Source organism: Leptonotus elevatus, chromosome 12, assembly GCF_054856555.1.
Source record: "Leptonotus elevatus isolate MCC_2025b chromosome 12, RoL_Lele_1.0, whole genome shotgun sequence".
Taxonomy (NCBI): Eukaryota; Metazoa; Chordata; class Actinopteri; order Syngnathiformes; family Syngnathidae; genus Leptonotus; species Leptonotus elevatus.
The window spans coordinates 18762041-18778461 of NC_141250.1; the positions used below are offsets into that span (position 1 = coordinate 18762041).

A 16421-nucleotide genomic window follows, 5' to 3' on the forward strand; every position below is an offset into this window, starting at 1 on the left:
TTTTTTGCTTCAATTGAATGGACATTGTTCTCCTCCATATGGTGTATGTGCCTTGGCCACCTTTGGAAAAGAAAATATAGGCACACAGCTATACATGGAGTCAGTCAAAACTCCTCAGAAAGCCGGAGTAATATTAGTCGTTTTTCCCTCATCTGCAGACACTCGCAGAAAGAAAAAAAACTTGATAGTGTGGGCCGTCTAATCACGTTTGAAAAGGGACAATGGTACAACCCTTAATCATAGTTATTAATATACTCTCAATTGTTGTAGGTTGTTCAAGGATTGACACCTGGGCTGCGGCAGTAATTAAAGAGGTGCTTGTGTCACCCATATTTAATTATGTTGCTAAAGAGCAGATGTTCGGCATCTCACACACACACACACACATACAACAGTGGCAATGAGGCATCCAGCTTGATTAGATTTGAGAGAGAGATTTGCGCATAATGTACAACAATACGCCAGACACAGATCTCAACATCGTGACATAAAAGACAAACATGCAGCATTAAACGACTCGTTTGTGTCTCAAACCTAAAAATAGGAATTCAGACAAAAGAGAAAAGCCACAACGGTGTGTATTTCATATTATGGGCAGCACCTTATGTAACTCCAAGAAGCCACGCTTGCCTGAGACTCTGTGTTTCTATGGAAACCAACTATAGGAATCTGTGTACTCCAAAGTCATGAGCCTCCTCGCTGCTTGTTGAAAAGTAGCAGTGACACGCTAGAACAAAAGTCAAGGCTCTTTTTAGAAAATGGGATTTCGGTGCAAAAGCATTTTTACCATCAACACAGTGTTTGGAACAAAACTGAGGCCACAAAAGTGATTTGACAAAAGTTGGCATGCACAGGTCGTGACGTGCCATGTGATTGACGGATAACCAATCCAGGTTGTCCAAAATGTCAGGTGGGAAAGACCCTAGCGCGACCCGAGTGAGGAGGTGCTATAAAATGGATGAATTGATAATGATCACATCACAGTGTAACTCAAAGTCAATCACACTTGCGGGAAATCAACCTCCTCAGTTAGAAAGCAATCACGCTTGTTGGAACAGAGAATAGGTAGGAGAAAGGAGAGGCAATTATGACTAAAGAATGGAGGAGATATTTGGAGACAAGTCAGTACCAGGAGCAACAATTTCCAAGACAACCCTGAAACAAGAATGCTTTTGTACACTTTTGCTGATTCTTGGACAGTTTTGCTTTGGCTTTTGCTCAGATTAGTGCAGTGTCTAGGTTTGTAACATAACTATGAGATTCTTATTTTTTTAATTCCAGTTTAATTAGGGTGACCATATTCCCATTTCCCAAAAAAAGAGGGCCCCGGCCTTGAAATTGTGGTACCAGTCATAGTTACACCGTGTACTTCACCTCCTATTAGTCACGCAATGCCAACCGGACATTTTCATGAATTTATAAAAGCCCCGGACGCCCGAACAGGACGTAAGAAAATGGTCTGTCCTCCCAAATGTTGTCCCAAAAGAGGACCTTTGGTCACCCTAAGTTTAATACATTTGTAGAAACTTTATTTGGACGTACGCCGCCATTGTTATTTACGTCACAATGCATTCAGTGCGTAGTGGCGCAGAATGACGGCTGGCTCTCTGTCGAGCAATGTGAAAGAAAGCAAGGTAAGCCTCCGTAGCGTTCCTAAAGGGACGATCAAAACTCTTGAATGTGTCTGGTGAGTGACAAGAGTATGGCGTGGGTGAAGGTGACTCTCCCGATAGCACGTTCTTTCTTCAGGAACGCTACGGAGGCTTACCTTGCTTTCTTTATAAGCATTTCACATTGCTCGGCAGAGAGCCTGCCACCATTCTACGCCACTACACACTGAATGCGTTGCGACGTAAATAACAATGGCGGCGTACGTCCAAATAAAGTTTCTACAAAATGTATTAAACTGAAAATGATTGTTGAAAAATTCATCTCATAGTTATGTTAGTAACAACCAAATAAATAATATAGAGCAAACTTGTCATGACAGTCGGGGTTCCTTTTAAGAGTGTGGACAAGATACCAGGGGACAGATTAGTAGGCCAAGAGAGATAATTAATTTGGTTTTGCCAAGGATTGCAGTGTCAAGAGTGTGAATGGCCTATTGAGGAATGTTTTTTGGATAACCGCCGCAGTGGCCAAAACATGCCTACCAAAAATTAAGATGCACTAATAAACTAAACCCTAGAGGGTGCTAGAACATCACAAATTGAATACAACCTCACCCTTTTAATTGATGTGCTACTTTTAATATCGTGACATGACGACGATGACATCATGGCAATTTTAATATTGCGATATTGCCGTTATCGTTACATCCCTAATACACAGTACTCCAAACAAGGGCTGGGTTCGGGAATAAACCCAACAAACATTAAAAAAATATTCATTTATTTAAAAATAAGTCCTGTGCAAAACGTTCAGACAACAATAATATATACTGATTCTAAATCAGTTTTAACATTAACTTAACATTAATAATTTGAGCTTAAATGCCACAATTAAGTAGTTGGTAGCTTTTGTAAACATGTCTTGTAAACCACCCATCCAGCATTCTGCCACTTGTGCAAAATTACAACTCACAAAAACATTTGGATGTAAAAGAACATAAGAAATAACAGCTTTTAATATTCCAGAAGACAACATTCGATTTCACGATTTAGCAAATTTTCCACAATTCGATTTTTAAAATGACAATTAATCAAATGAATTAAATTTATTACTCAGCCCTACTCCAAACACAGAAGGGCCAAAATTCAAACCTAGAGCCTCACGTTTGTTTGCTTTGGAAACTACTGTATAGCGCTGGCAGCCTGGCACGTTAGCATTTTTAGTTGTATAAATGAGCAGAAATTGTTTGCATTTTGTTGACTGTGTTTTCTATTTACATTTAGAATAGAATGGGGGAAAAAGGTATTCAAAAACCAATTGGTGGAAATGAATGTCTTTGGAATAAGCCCATTAATTCCAAAACTAACCTGGACTTCAAATCAAATCAAAGCAATCATGATTTGAAAGACTACCATGCTAAATTTAGCTTGCGCCCTCTTATTCAAACGTGAACATGCTGCTTATCTTTTCCCTATATGACAACAAATTAAATACTTTTGAGTTTGAACAGCTGGTGGGTGGCGAAAGCAATCGGAATACATCAACAGGGGGGCTCAATACCGACATTGCTGCACTTTTGTTTTTTTTCTCGACTATTTCTGACATTTCACAGAGCACATTTTAAGAGTCATAATTACCCTACTCATATTTCAGGCAATAAAAGAGAATCCGCGCACAGCCACCTTCATTGCGGGACTCATAAACAGCAGGAAATGACAATGCTTGGAAAAAAAGGTGTTGGAGGGAAGCTGCGGGGAAGAAAACATCATTGGATTCTGACGGAGACATTGCTCATGCAGCCCGAGCAGAGGAGAGAATTGTGTAAGTGCGGATCCATTACACTTCTTCTCTCAGTAAATGATCATGCCTTCGCCTGTGTAACCACGTATAAGACAATACTATTACATTTCAATCCGCAACGGGGTGGCCCGTCTCAAACAAGAGCCCCATAATGAGAGATATTCTAACACCTCGCTTCTTTCGCCGCAGACAAATCTGTAGTGTTCAACCACCAATACTCCAGCTAAGCACATATAAGCGCACTTTTTTTTGGGAGGGGGGGGGGACACCTTAAATAGGGAGCGAGCACTGCAATGAATAGCGAATAAAAACGCAAGTAATTGAGCCCCCCTACCCTAAATATTATTATAATTACCTATATAAATCATTAAAATTTTAAAGACCGTAAGTAATCCCTCCTCCTTTGCCGGGGTTGCGCTCCAGACCAAGTAAAATCTGTGATATGGAAATATTCCATTTAAATGCACCCGTGGCAAGTTTGTATTGCATTTACGGCACTTCATTTTTTTTTTTTCAAGGTCTTTAAACACTTGAAGACAAAACAAAAAACACACATTTAAACACATAATATATTAGAGCGCGCAAGAGCAATAAGATAATGCAAAAATATTGTTCCGTCTACCAATCCCTCTAGGTTTTTACTTCCCAGCAGTGCTGACTAGATGAACAGCAAGCCAAACTTTGAGTCAGGGGATTTAATGTCTTCTTGAGCGTACCTAAGAACATAATATAATAAACAGAATATGAGAACATAAACATAAACAAGGATATAAACTACCCCCTCTAATGACGCATAACATCAACAGGCCAGCTTATAAAATGCAGCAAACGGCCGCTATTCGTGGGGGTATAGGGGACAGGCCCGACCTGCGGATTGTGAAAATCCACAAATAACTGACTCTCATTGAAATTTTCATGCAAAAAAAACAAGAAAAAACAAACACAAATTTTTTTTTTTTTGATTTTGAAGAAAAAAAAGACGGGAACAAATTCCAAAAATATGCAAGTCCGCGAGTATGCAGAGGTTGACTTTAAATCCCAAACTAACAAATTCATCATCTCACAATATACATCAATACTCGTACCGACATGATAAAATGAACCTGAATGAACCCACTTTCTGTAGGCGTAAAAAGCAAGATTGCAGGATGGGGATTGAGGCAGCCCCTGGGCATCAAAACGCTTTTGCTGAAGTGCTTCGTTGTGAAAGCTGATCTTGTAGTGATTAGTGAGCTATTAATCATGTCACAAACGGAAAGTTTTTGTGGTGTTGGAGGACCCAACAATGATCAAATAGCCGTCCCTTAGAGCATAGGTGTCAAACTCCGGTCCTGGAGGGTCGCAGTCCTGCAGGTTTTGGACGTTTCCGTTCTCCAACACAGCTGATCTATGATCAGCTCATCAGCAAGCTTTGCATAAGCTTGATAACGATCATGCTGATTGGAATCAGCTTGTGTTGGAGGGAAACCTGCAAAACCTGCAGGACTACGGCCCTCGAGGGCCGGAGTTTGACACCTATACCTTAAAGCATAACATCACCACTTAGAAGCTATTCTGTTTATGACGTTTCCCATTATGTATTAGCATTAAGCCAGTGGACTTTAGGCAAAGTTGTGTGATATTATTTTTTGCTTTCAAGTTGATGCAAAAGAATCGTCTGAACGAAAAATTGGTAATTTGCGTCACTCATGTCTCAAGGCGCAACCGTATAAAAATAACCTTAACAAATTAACTTCCACAATGTAATATTTACTGATTAATTGAGGTTTTAAAGGGTGAAAACAATGTGTGAAAATGGTCATTATTTATTTCATAAAAATATATATTGCCGTCACACTCATTTCACCCTTTTAGATAAACATTTTTTTAAATAATGTAATTATTGCATTATTTGTAATATTGCAAAATAGAAACGCACAATATTCTACTGTCTCCCATTCCTCCCGGTAAATACCTTAACTCCAGCAACTGATTATACACAACTATGCAGTTTGTCATTGTCTTTGTGTGGATGTCCTAGCAACCGTACAATGATGGGGGGGGGAAAAGGGAAAAAAAGCCCCGCTGTGCAAAAAGATCTATTTCTAACACCAGTGGTAGTGCCTTCACTTGATTATTATGCTCAGTGAGATTTCGTTCACCAGGTGGCCAGAAACCACAAAAGGATGTTTCCCTCCAGCTGATACAAATTTCTGGTTTAGTGTTACAATCACCAAGAATTAGTCAAGGCCAATCTGACCACTACAGTCAATGTTATTTTCAAAGCGATTCTTGTATCTCTCCAGTAATGAGGATTTCCAGGCTTTCCACTAATTTGAAGGATTTCGGATTCTTGCTCCTCTCTTTCTGGCTTTCCACTCGCTTAGCATTTTAGGCTAATAACGTAGCTCAAGAGCGGGGAGAGAAAAAAAAGCCTTCAGAGGCCTGTCAAAATTGAAGTTCAGCCGGCAGTTCAGCGCTCTCATTTGGATTATCCATGTGACAGCACTAACCGCATTAAAATTATCCTCTGCTGAGTTAAAAAAAAAAAAAACGTTGAAAAAAAAGAGACTACATTCAGCAACATGAGGGAATGAGCATTCATATTTAATGGATATACAGTAATGCAATATATATATTTGCTGATATAGTGGCTTGAGGCATTTATTTACTCCACTGACGTCTGTTCAAATCAAAGAGTATGTTAGGGGAGATTTCTTTATTTGTAGCATATTCAATAACATGCTTTAAAAGGGACATATAAACTTTTTAAGTGCTAGTATACAGTGGCTTTATGTTAGCGGCTTTCATCTGCAGTCTGGATGTGGAGGAATGAAACATTAAAAAAAAAATAGGGTGATGAAAACATGTCATTTTATTGAGACTGGAATGGAAGTTATTTAAAATTTTAAAAGGAAAAAAGAGCACCTTAGAATTTGTCCCCTAGTTAAGAGATTCTAATGGAAAATATTCACTGGAAAAATATCATTGACATCATTGATTATTCAATGTTGAATCAACTATCATCACCTTCAAAAGATATCTGAATTAGTGCTAACAGTGCTAATCTAAACTTGTACAAACTGGGGTTCGTTGTATGGATGGCATGAGATGAACTGATAACTGATGGTGGTGTTTTTTTTTAGCTAGACTAACAAACTGGTAATCAGGAAAATGACAGCTCTGGGAGATCTCGGTCCAAGTAAGTTTGCCTTGCTCTCCTAGCATGCACGCGTGCCAGTTGTTGTTCACCGCTCTAGTGGCGCGCCACTAAAGCTTACGGCTACGGGTCCCTTAATAGGCCAAATTTTAAATGCTTGCACATTGACTTGCCACTCGCGATCAATTGCGTTATTTTTTTTAACACACTAATTTGCGTGTAATTAATTAATCTAGATTAACGCCTTAACCTGACAGCCTTAACCTGAATTCATTTATTTATTTATTAAGTATTTATATTTAAATAGTTAAGAGATAATACAGGGGGGGAAATTGAGAGGAAAAAAATCAATGACATCATCGATTAATGGATTTCGACTGACTGTACATGGAATAAAAATGAGCCAAACAATAACAAAGACCGTTAAAAACGTAATCTATCGATCCATTTTCTACACCATTTAAGATCGTTCGTGTCAACCATTCACACTCACGTTGCACATCCGAGGTCATTCGAAAGTCTTGAGTGAACCAAGCATGCCTGCTTTCTAACCCATATCAATACAATCATCAAAGAGTAAACTCGCAAGATTACCGTGCCCTCGAAGCCATCAACGTTTAAGGCTCCAAATGAATGCACTTTTTTGTTTCTTAATAGTGCGCAGCTTCTGTGGCCTAATAGAGTGAGGCAGCCGCAGAGTCAGCACAGTGACAGCAAAGATAAAATGGCTTCTTTGTGGGGGGTGCTGCTGCCGCTGCAATAGAAAAGCACTGAACTCAGTCAGCCTTGATAGTGGTAGAAAAATAAAGAAAGAAAATAAAACCTGAGTGCTTTTCACCGGCTTATCCTATCGTGAAGACGCTTATCCGGTTTGTAAAATCTGGAAGGTGATATTCATTTCGGCGCAAGGCAAAGTCATATTCTCGACGGCGGACAATTTGCAGGCAATCTAGTGTCAATCTTGGAGTTTGTTACTTTCATCCATCACAAGTCGCGTTGAAATTGGATTTGTTTGTGGAAAACGGCTTCTTAAAAGGATTCCAGCATCTGAGAGCTCTTTATTCTATTTAGAGAAGAGCTCACAAAGTACCTCTTCATCGCACTCCCCTTGTCTCTTCCTATCTAGCTCTCTCTTACACGCAGTCACTCTCGAACACACACAAACACACACGCACTCGCCAGTGCGGTGCTGTCAGCAGAGTCCCCTGACAAGCTTTTAGTCATGGAGGAGGATTATGTGTTAAAGGGAAATGCAGAAAAATCAAAAAATTAACAAGTCGGGGAACTCGAAGCAGATTGGGTTTATTGTGTCAATAAACCAGAACATTCGAGGGTCAGCCTCACGGTTTAAGCATCCCACTTCGGACTCAGCTTCTAATAGAAACGTGAAGATGAAAACCTGTCAAAATGCTGGTTGGAAAAGCCACTTCAGCCTGAGTAAAAATGCAGCAAGAAGTTTTGAAGTTCGGATTTCACTTACCATAAATGGGCTACATGTTGTTGTTGTTGTTGTTTTTTAAACAGTCTTTCTAGACTTAACTTATAAATATATTTTTAAGGCTATTTTGGCCAGACATATTTAACTTTTAATATTGTTATGGCAAAAATTAACATTTATAATGTACATTGTTTATAAATGTAATGATTGTGTAGTGGTTAAAGCACACGGCTAGCATGTGGAAGATCTGGGTTCAATTACATTATGAAGATCTCATACAGCCTTGTGGGTCTTTCTCTTCACGCTTGAATGTGCTGCGATCCAAAATTGGATGTAGTGGTAGTGTTTTTGAAGCTAGATAACACTTTGTCAACAGCACAGTGTGCAACGTGCTTTAATATTTTCTTCGGCTGCCACACAAACCACCACGAAATAGTGACTTTCCTGCTTGAAAGTGCAAATCTCGCTCCTTCCCACATTATTTTTCATGCGGTCCAAACGTGATATGGCGCACATGTGACATCACTCCACAGATGGGAATGCTAATTGTGAAGTCCTGCGAATGTTTCACTTCAAGTTGTAAACACTGTAGTTCCTCTTTCTTATGTATTCCATAGTGTAGAGTCGTTTGCTATACGTGTGAGGGAAGACCGACACGGAAAAATGCCATCTCTATTCAACTGTTGCCAAATGTAACTCCCACAACCTGGATTTTAACTATTGTGTTAACTGACCAACCTGCACAGGCGTTAATGTTAAAGAATGAGATTTGTGAGGTCTGACAGTGTTTCACTCTGTCCATAGTGATAATGACATCAATCCATTCATTGTGCAAAACACAAAGAACACCTATTGATCCATGATAGGTGCTGCTGAGTAAGTTAAACTGTAAAATTGCAGAAGAACGCTGAGGCATCGCGGAGACAATCTCGTTTTAATGGTTAGATGATTGCATCATATTTAAAAGTCAAATTCAATATAAACCCTTTTTCGAGCTGAGTACAGCAGCTGTTTCTATGGTGACCAAGCTGTAAAAAAAAATAAAAAATAAAAACGCAGCATATCCAGAAACATTCCATTGCTTATTTCACTGTATGAATTTGCCAGGGTGGAAATAAGTCCCTTGTGCCGTTTAAATTGCGTCCAAGTGTGCGATCCTTTTGCAAAAGTGGCTTACAGTTGTTGGCAGCTCCAATCTTTTATTGCTTCTGCACATGGGAGGCTGAGCTGAGCGAGAAGAAAGTGTGTGTGTTGGGGGGGTTGATGGTAGGAAAAGGCAGAGGAAGTGCACTGCTGCGTGGGGGGAGGGGAGTGCCTGGATGCCGAGGGTGCTGGAGTGGGGATGCGGTCGGCGAAAAAGCGGAAGGCGATGTGAGCGCGGGGCTGCCAGCCATCTCCGCGCAAGGTGGGGAGTCGGGCAGGGGGACGAGGAGCATATGGCCGCCGGCCATTAACACACCAGGCACAAGTGGAAGCACTGTTGAGGCAGAGTTGAATGCTGCAATGGAGGCCACCCGTAGTACATACATACAGTACATCATCCATTTTCTGTATCGCTTGTCATCATTAGGGTGGCGGGGGATCTGCAGAACTATCCCAGCTGATTTTGGGCGAGAGGCGGGGTACACACCTGCGATAGGGGAACATTTTGACAACCAACAGACTACGTTTACATGCCGTCGATATTCATAAGGTCAAAATTCCGTTTTCTGAAAGCACTCCCCAATACATGGTACTGTGATTGACACCGTAGTGACACAAATAGACGTCTTTGCCGCTTCTTATTTTTTAATCCCAATAATAATAATAATATTCACTCACCACACTAATAAAGTCAGTTCCCTCCTCGCTCCAAAAGTGTATTGCTGCGCTGTCCAACTTTTGCCATTTCTCTTTGTCTCTGCTTGTGTATCTCCACCGGTGGCTAGCGCGCAAAAAAACACCGCACATACAAGTACTTCCTGTACCCAGAAGACCAATATTCCTTGTGAATAGAGCATGGAGGCATCCCGATATGCGTTTATTCAGGTTAGAAAACAGGTAACCGTTTAAGTAACTGCAGTTGCCTACCTTTCACTGCTGCGTGGGAGAATGCTAGGCGCTAAGCTAAGTTGGCCCGTGTCAGCATCAGCTACGAGCTGCCGCTTGCTAGATGATACGGCTAAAGGCGCTCCTTTCTTAGTGCAGAATCTTGACCTTGATGAGTTATTAACATTGTTTTTTAGTTTTAAATCATATTTTAGCCGTTTATAATTTAGTTAACTCAGTATGGCTGTATGAATAGACCTGTATTCTTATCTGTGTTACTTTCATGAGAAAGAGCAACGGGTCTGTCTATTCATTCTGTAATCTAAAAGGGAGGTTTCCGGGGCTATGTCACCTAGGGAGTCAGGCTCATTATTTCTGTATTCTTTTAATCTGATTTATACCCATGGGAACGGATTCTCTTGTATCCAGTTGTAAACAGGTGTGTTGTGGGCTGACCTTTTTCTGAACCCTTTTTGTGAATAAATAACGATGTGAGCTGGAGAGAGGGAGCCACATCAGGACAGAGACATCGCTTGGGTGAATTTGTCAATGTGGACCAGAAGCTTCTGGTAATTAAATCTTTGCAAAGGAACTCCTTCAACAGAATCTCACCATTCAGTTAATTGAACACGCAAAGAGTACAATACTTAATATTGTCTACTCTAACAAATGGTGACCACCGACGCTGAATTATAACGAATGGTCTCCTCCGTTGAACTAAACGGATGGTGTTGTTGACGATTGAGCAGGCTGCGGCGTTCCCTGACGGGCGGAATTTCTGGCGCCATATTAATTCCGGTAAGTGGAGATCTTTATCCACGTAGAAGAAATTTTGTCTGTCTGGTCCGCTGCAGCTGGTTTTTTCGTCTTGCAAAATTATCTAAATTATAAAAGAGATCTGTGTGAACGAGTTGTAGTTTGATGTTGTGAGTTGTGATAATTCCGACGATATTGAACTACACACGTCGTGAGGCGGTGCATTGAAGTGCAGCCTGTAGATTATAGTATTGCGCTTCTGCTTTGGCAGTTTTTGGCCGATTTGAGGACTAAGTAACATAATTGTTCATGGCTCTTGGTGTGAAACGTCCTAAACACGTAATATTTTTTTTTGTTTGAAAAAGCGCCTGTTTGAAATTGAACAGTATTGAGGGTCCAGGTTGATTACAGTAATAATTGGATTTGTGTTACTGTATTTGCAATCGAGAGATTACGTGTAACTTTTATTTTTTTTGGCGCTTTTATTGTGGTTTGAGGTCAGGATTCCCGTTTGAATTTCTTTTGTTCCACGGTTGAGTTCGTTAGCACGTGATAAATTTCATTATTTAATAAAGCGCCTTGCAGAAATTTTGCAATAAAGGGAGAACAGTTTAGCTCAGCGGGATTGGGTAACCGCTGTGTATAAACGAGAGGTCACGTGATTCTTATGTGTGTCTGTGTGTGGCCATATGTGTTAACATATTGAACTATTAATATTGAAAGTGAGACGTCACTGTATTGAATCCGGAAGTAAACATAAAAACTACAAATAAAATGGAGGGCGTTTTCGACCCGGATACAGAATGGTTTGTCCTGAATGCGCTTCCGGTTCAGCAAAAAAAATAAAAGCGTCGATGAACAATGAAAAAACGAACTATGGATCGATTGTATACAAAGCTTTCGCTGGACAAAATGGTATGTCAGACTTTTGTATTTTCTTTGTTGGTAATGTAAAAAGGCTGAATCTGATGCTAAAATGACTCCAGCATTTGTGGAGCAGTTTACGGATGGGTTGTTCAAAGTTACCAGTTTACTGAAATCACCGTATAAAACTGCAGTTTAAATGCTATAAGATTTGTAGACAACGAATTGAAGGAATAACACCGTTTATTTTATTTTTTATTTTTATTTTATAATGACTGAAGAGTGTGTGCGTATGCATTTGAGTGTGTGACCTAGCTTCTAAAAAAGGTGGGGGTTTGTAAGTGAGAAGTGTGCATATGGGGATTTTGTTTGTTTTTCTTTAATATTTTAACTAAGTTTGGTGTTGTTTTGTGTGAGATGATACTGTTGTGATAGTGGCGTTTGTTTTATTAATGGGAATATGATAAAATAGGTTTTGCGATTTATAATGTTAAGATTCCTCCCCCCCCCCCCCCTTTCCCCCGTTTCTAGGTTAGAAAAAAAGGTGGGGGCTGAGCTGTGCGCTGTGAGCATAATGTGTCCTCGTAATGGGACTCTTTTTTTGTCAAAATGGTAAGAGAGGAATGATAAACAATATAAAATAAGTAATAGTATTTGACTGAGCTAATAAATCTTTACACTTTAATGATTGATGACGATGGTTAATTTGTTAACTTTCCCTTTTCGGGACAAATGAATAAAGAGTAATGATAAAATAATGGCATTTTGTTTGAGAGTTGATATAATTATGCCTACATCTTTATAGCTGTGGCTGGAAATAAGATAGTTGAATAAAGACATGTTGATAATGATTTTTAATATTTGTTTTTTCTCTGAGTGTGTCATTTCAGAAACTGATGTTTGAGTTCCAAGGCAGATGAGGGTTTGATGGCCTTCACTGATTACAAACTGCGAACGGGATGCGCCCCAGCTGCTGATACGTTGTATGGCTAGTAGCTATTTGAAGGGGTATTGCCTATATTTTTGGGAGAATCAGTTTTTGAATTGGTACAATGGGAATTTTATTAATATGTTATGATATGATATATTTTTATTTTCCCCGTGAGGAACTTTTTTGGACTTCGTCCAGCTGCAGCTATAATATAAAATAAATAATAGAAGAGAATGAGTAATAACAAGTAAAAGACTAACTAAGAGTTTGATGGCTAAGTTTGATTTTTTTTTTAACAGCACTGTGATTTATAAATCCCAGAAATATTTTGTGTGCTGTGTTTTTTATGAGCCCCGCTAATATGTGAAAGATTAGCAGTTTGAAGATGATTTTATCCTCAGCCCCACTAAATCTGTAAAAGAGGTGAGGTTGATTAGCAGTTTAAATAATTTTTGGGACTCTAGGAGAATTAGAGTAATATGGTTATCTCTATTTTTTATGGCCCCAAAGTCATCATATATTAGTGTCTTAAGTTGTATCTGCTTATGCTCAGTTTTATAGTGTTTTGTAGCTCTTTTGTTTATTTTATAGCCTGATTTAGAGGGTTGACTTATTTATGACGTCTTTTGAGTCATGAGGTTTTTATTTTGTCCTCCCTTTATCTTGACGTGTTTGAAAAAATCAGTGGATCTTTGTCAAATGAGGGAGTTTATGTTTAAGAATTGAACCAATGTAGACGAGTTAGAAAATTAAAATCAAACTTAAAAACGAAATTAAAAAGGTTGTGGGGTATCGGCCTACACTCCAATTGACAGGATGAGTTTGAAAATGATAATCCACAGTTATCAGAGGAAATCGATCGCAAAGTAAGTCTGAAGCAAGCAAGGACAATAATGCATATTCGCCGAATGAAGGTAATTATATTATATTATATCTTTTATCTCAGAATTATATTTGAAAAATGTAATGTTTGGAGCCCAGTGTTTGCAAAAGAGTATAGATAATATGAATATATGTGAGTTTTTCCCAGCATGCCAGGATTCGGCCGGTCATGGGATTCTGGGAAGAGAATAAGAGATATGAAAGGCACAGTTATGCAAATTTAGAACAAATTTAGTCATGGTAAAAAAATTACCTATTATTGAACAAAACCTATTTGAAAGATAAATATTTACAAGCTCTGTCTTATATTAATGAATGAGCGAATGTCATTCAACTCAATCAAGGGCTGGGCTCTATTTTAATGTCACAAAAATAGATCTTTTCCTGTTCCAACAGCACAGGACCTACGGATCTTAATCAAATAACATTTATTAATCCCAACTAACAAAAACTATCAGGGTTTTTTCCTCCAAATAAAATTTATGTGAGTTTATGAGAAACTAAAAATGAAAAGTTTTTGCACTCAGGAGAACGGCCCCAGGGGGTTGGTGAGGAAATCTTGTGCAGTTCTCTGCACAGAGAAAATGCCACATCTGGTCTACAAGGCTTCCGGAGACGTGCCAGGCTCGGCCATCTCATCAACTGATGCTCTCAGGTTGAAAGGAGAGACGAAATTCCACAACTGGAGCATCAATCTTATCACCTCCGACCTGGAGCCACGTCAGCTGAATCCGTGCCCGGTTCCGGAGCTGCCGTTTGAGGACATCAGTCAACGGATCAAGAGCAAGTGCCTTTTCTTGGGCAATCATTCCTTTGATCAGTCACATTTTGGGCAAAATAATCCCAGGTGACAAATCGAAGAATTTGGGTAGTCTACCCCAAATTCTTAAAGAAGAGACGAACTATTGCGACACTCTTTTCATTAAAAAAAAAAAAGAAAAAAAGAGACCTTCAAAGAACTTCATCACAAGATGGCTTCAAAGAACACATATTCGTCTGCCGATATATTGCGACACTTTTTAATGAACAACATTTTATGTTAAGCCTCACATATGCTATGCTTATTCCACTAAAAATCTTTTAAATGTATCAAATTGTTTTTTAATGTCATATGATTGCTAAATTACCTCCTCTTCTGCTAAAGGGATGTTTTAAGGATAATTATTTTTACCACACAACCATTGAAAAAAAAAATGTTTTAATGTGTTGAGCTCTCAAGAGCTCAAATGAGGGAATGATGAGTTATTAACATTGTTTTTTAGTTTTAAATCATATTTTAGCCGTTTATAATTTAGTTAACTCAGTATGGCTGTATGAATAGACCTGTATTCTTATCTGTGTTACTTTCATGAGAAAGAGCAACGGGTCTGTCTATTCATTCTGTAATCTAAAAGGGAGGTTTCCGGGGCTATGTCACCTAGGGAGTCAGGCTCATTATTTCTGTATTCTTTTAATCTGATTTATACCCATGGGAACGGATTCTCTTGTATCCAGTTGTAAACAGGTGTGTTGTGGGCTGACCTTTTTCTGAACCCTTTTTGTGAATAAATAACGATGTGAGCTGGAGAGAGGGAGCCACATCAGGACAGAGACATCGCTTGGGTGAATTTGTCAATGTGGACCAGAAGCTTCTGGTAATTAAATCTTTGCAAAGGAACTCCTTCAACAGAATCTCACCATTCAGTTAATTGAACACGCAAAGAGTACAATACTTAATATTGTCTACTCTAACAACCTCTATGGCAACGAATAAGCTAGACTTTTCACAAGTATCGTTCTCACTAAAGGAGAATGAGGAGCATTGTGACAGTAAAAGACATGCTAACTGCTAAGCTAACGTGAAATTACTGTAGAGTAACAAAAAGCTAAAAGAATAAGTACTTTGGTGGTACAGTACACTTTTAGCAGAAGTCAGGTTGAAGCCGCATTACAACAGAGCGTAATCAACAATAAACAGCCAATTAGCAGGTAAAGTCATAAGTATGGAGTCCAGAAATACATAATACAAAAGCTACAAAGTAAGCACATTTACAACAATTAACCAGAAGCCATTTCTCAATTGGTGTTCTTGTCCGTTCTTACGTCCTTGTGATCTTGTGAAATGTCATCAGTTGCGGCCCAAGTCATGTTCCAGAAAGTACGCACTAAAACCAAGAATTTACGGAATACCCGGATGCTGTTTTTGTCTGCTAGCTTAAACCAAGGATGCATCAGTTGGTGACTTGTGAAGACCTGGTTGGGAAAATATGTCAACTTGCATTTTGTGCTGCTGTCAAAATTGATTATATGACAGCCAAGCAGAGGAATCACGTAAAAAAAAAATTTTATCTCCCTTTTATCATCTTATGGAAGTCCATCAGAGCCAGGGGGAAGGTCACAAGTAGACCGTCATTCCAATTACAAAGGGACTAGCATTCTTAGGAAGTACAGTACGTTCTTTGAGACCGTTCTTACCAAGAGCGTACTACTCGCTGAGTTCACGAGACCATACTCTGTGTTCTTCATATTGACAAACGGGAAGACTGCCTATAAGGTCAAAAGTATATTAATAGACCCTATTGTGTATTCAATATCAAATATTTATATTATCAGCAATGTTATTTATGGTCTTCTGCTTGTGAGGAAAAAGCAGTTTGGAAAATGGATGGCTGGATACACCATGGAGTTTTGGCTATTACCGTACATTATACAGTATCTTGTTTTGTTGATCTTTTATTTATTAAATATTATTACTATTATTATTATTACCATCAATTTAGCTTAAAAAAACTTTAAAAAAAAGAATTACCTCAATTATTAGTTTTGCATAATTTTAAAATGGAAAATATGCCAATACCATGAAGGGATTCAATTTATAACATGATATGAATTTTAGGCCATATCACGATGCTTTTCAAAGGGATACTTTACTCATTGAGCATTAAAAAGTTAATATTTTGTCCAGAATGAATTTGATAACTTCATTATTTTTC

At 38.9% G+C, this 16421-nt stretch overlaps 1 protein-coding gene and 1 long non-coding RNA gene across 3 annotated transcripts in view; one reads left to right on the forward strand and one right to left on the reverse strand.

The window, feature by feature from the left end:
- Positions 1-16421, reverse strand: part of kcnj3a (potassium inwardly rectifying channel subfamily J member 3a) — a 40374-nt gene that overhangs the window by 7037 nt on the left and 16916 nt on the right. The window lies entirely within an intron of this gene.
- Positions 10821-15041, forward strand: LOC147164883 (uncharacterized). Its single transcript, XR_015096630.1, has 2 exons — positions 10821-11687; positions 13977-15041. It is a non-coding gene; the product is annotated as an uncharacterized LOC147164883 (long non-coding RNA).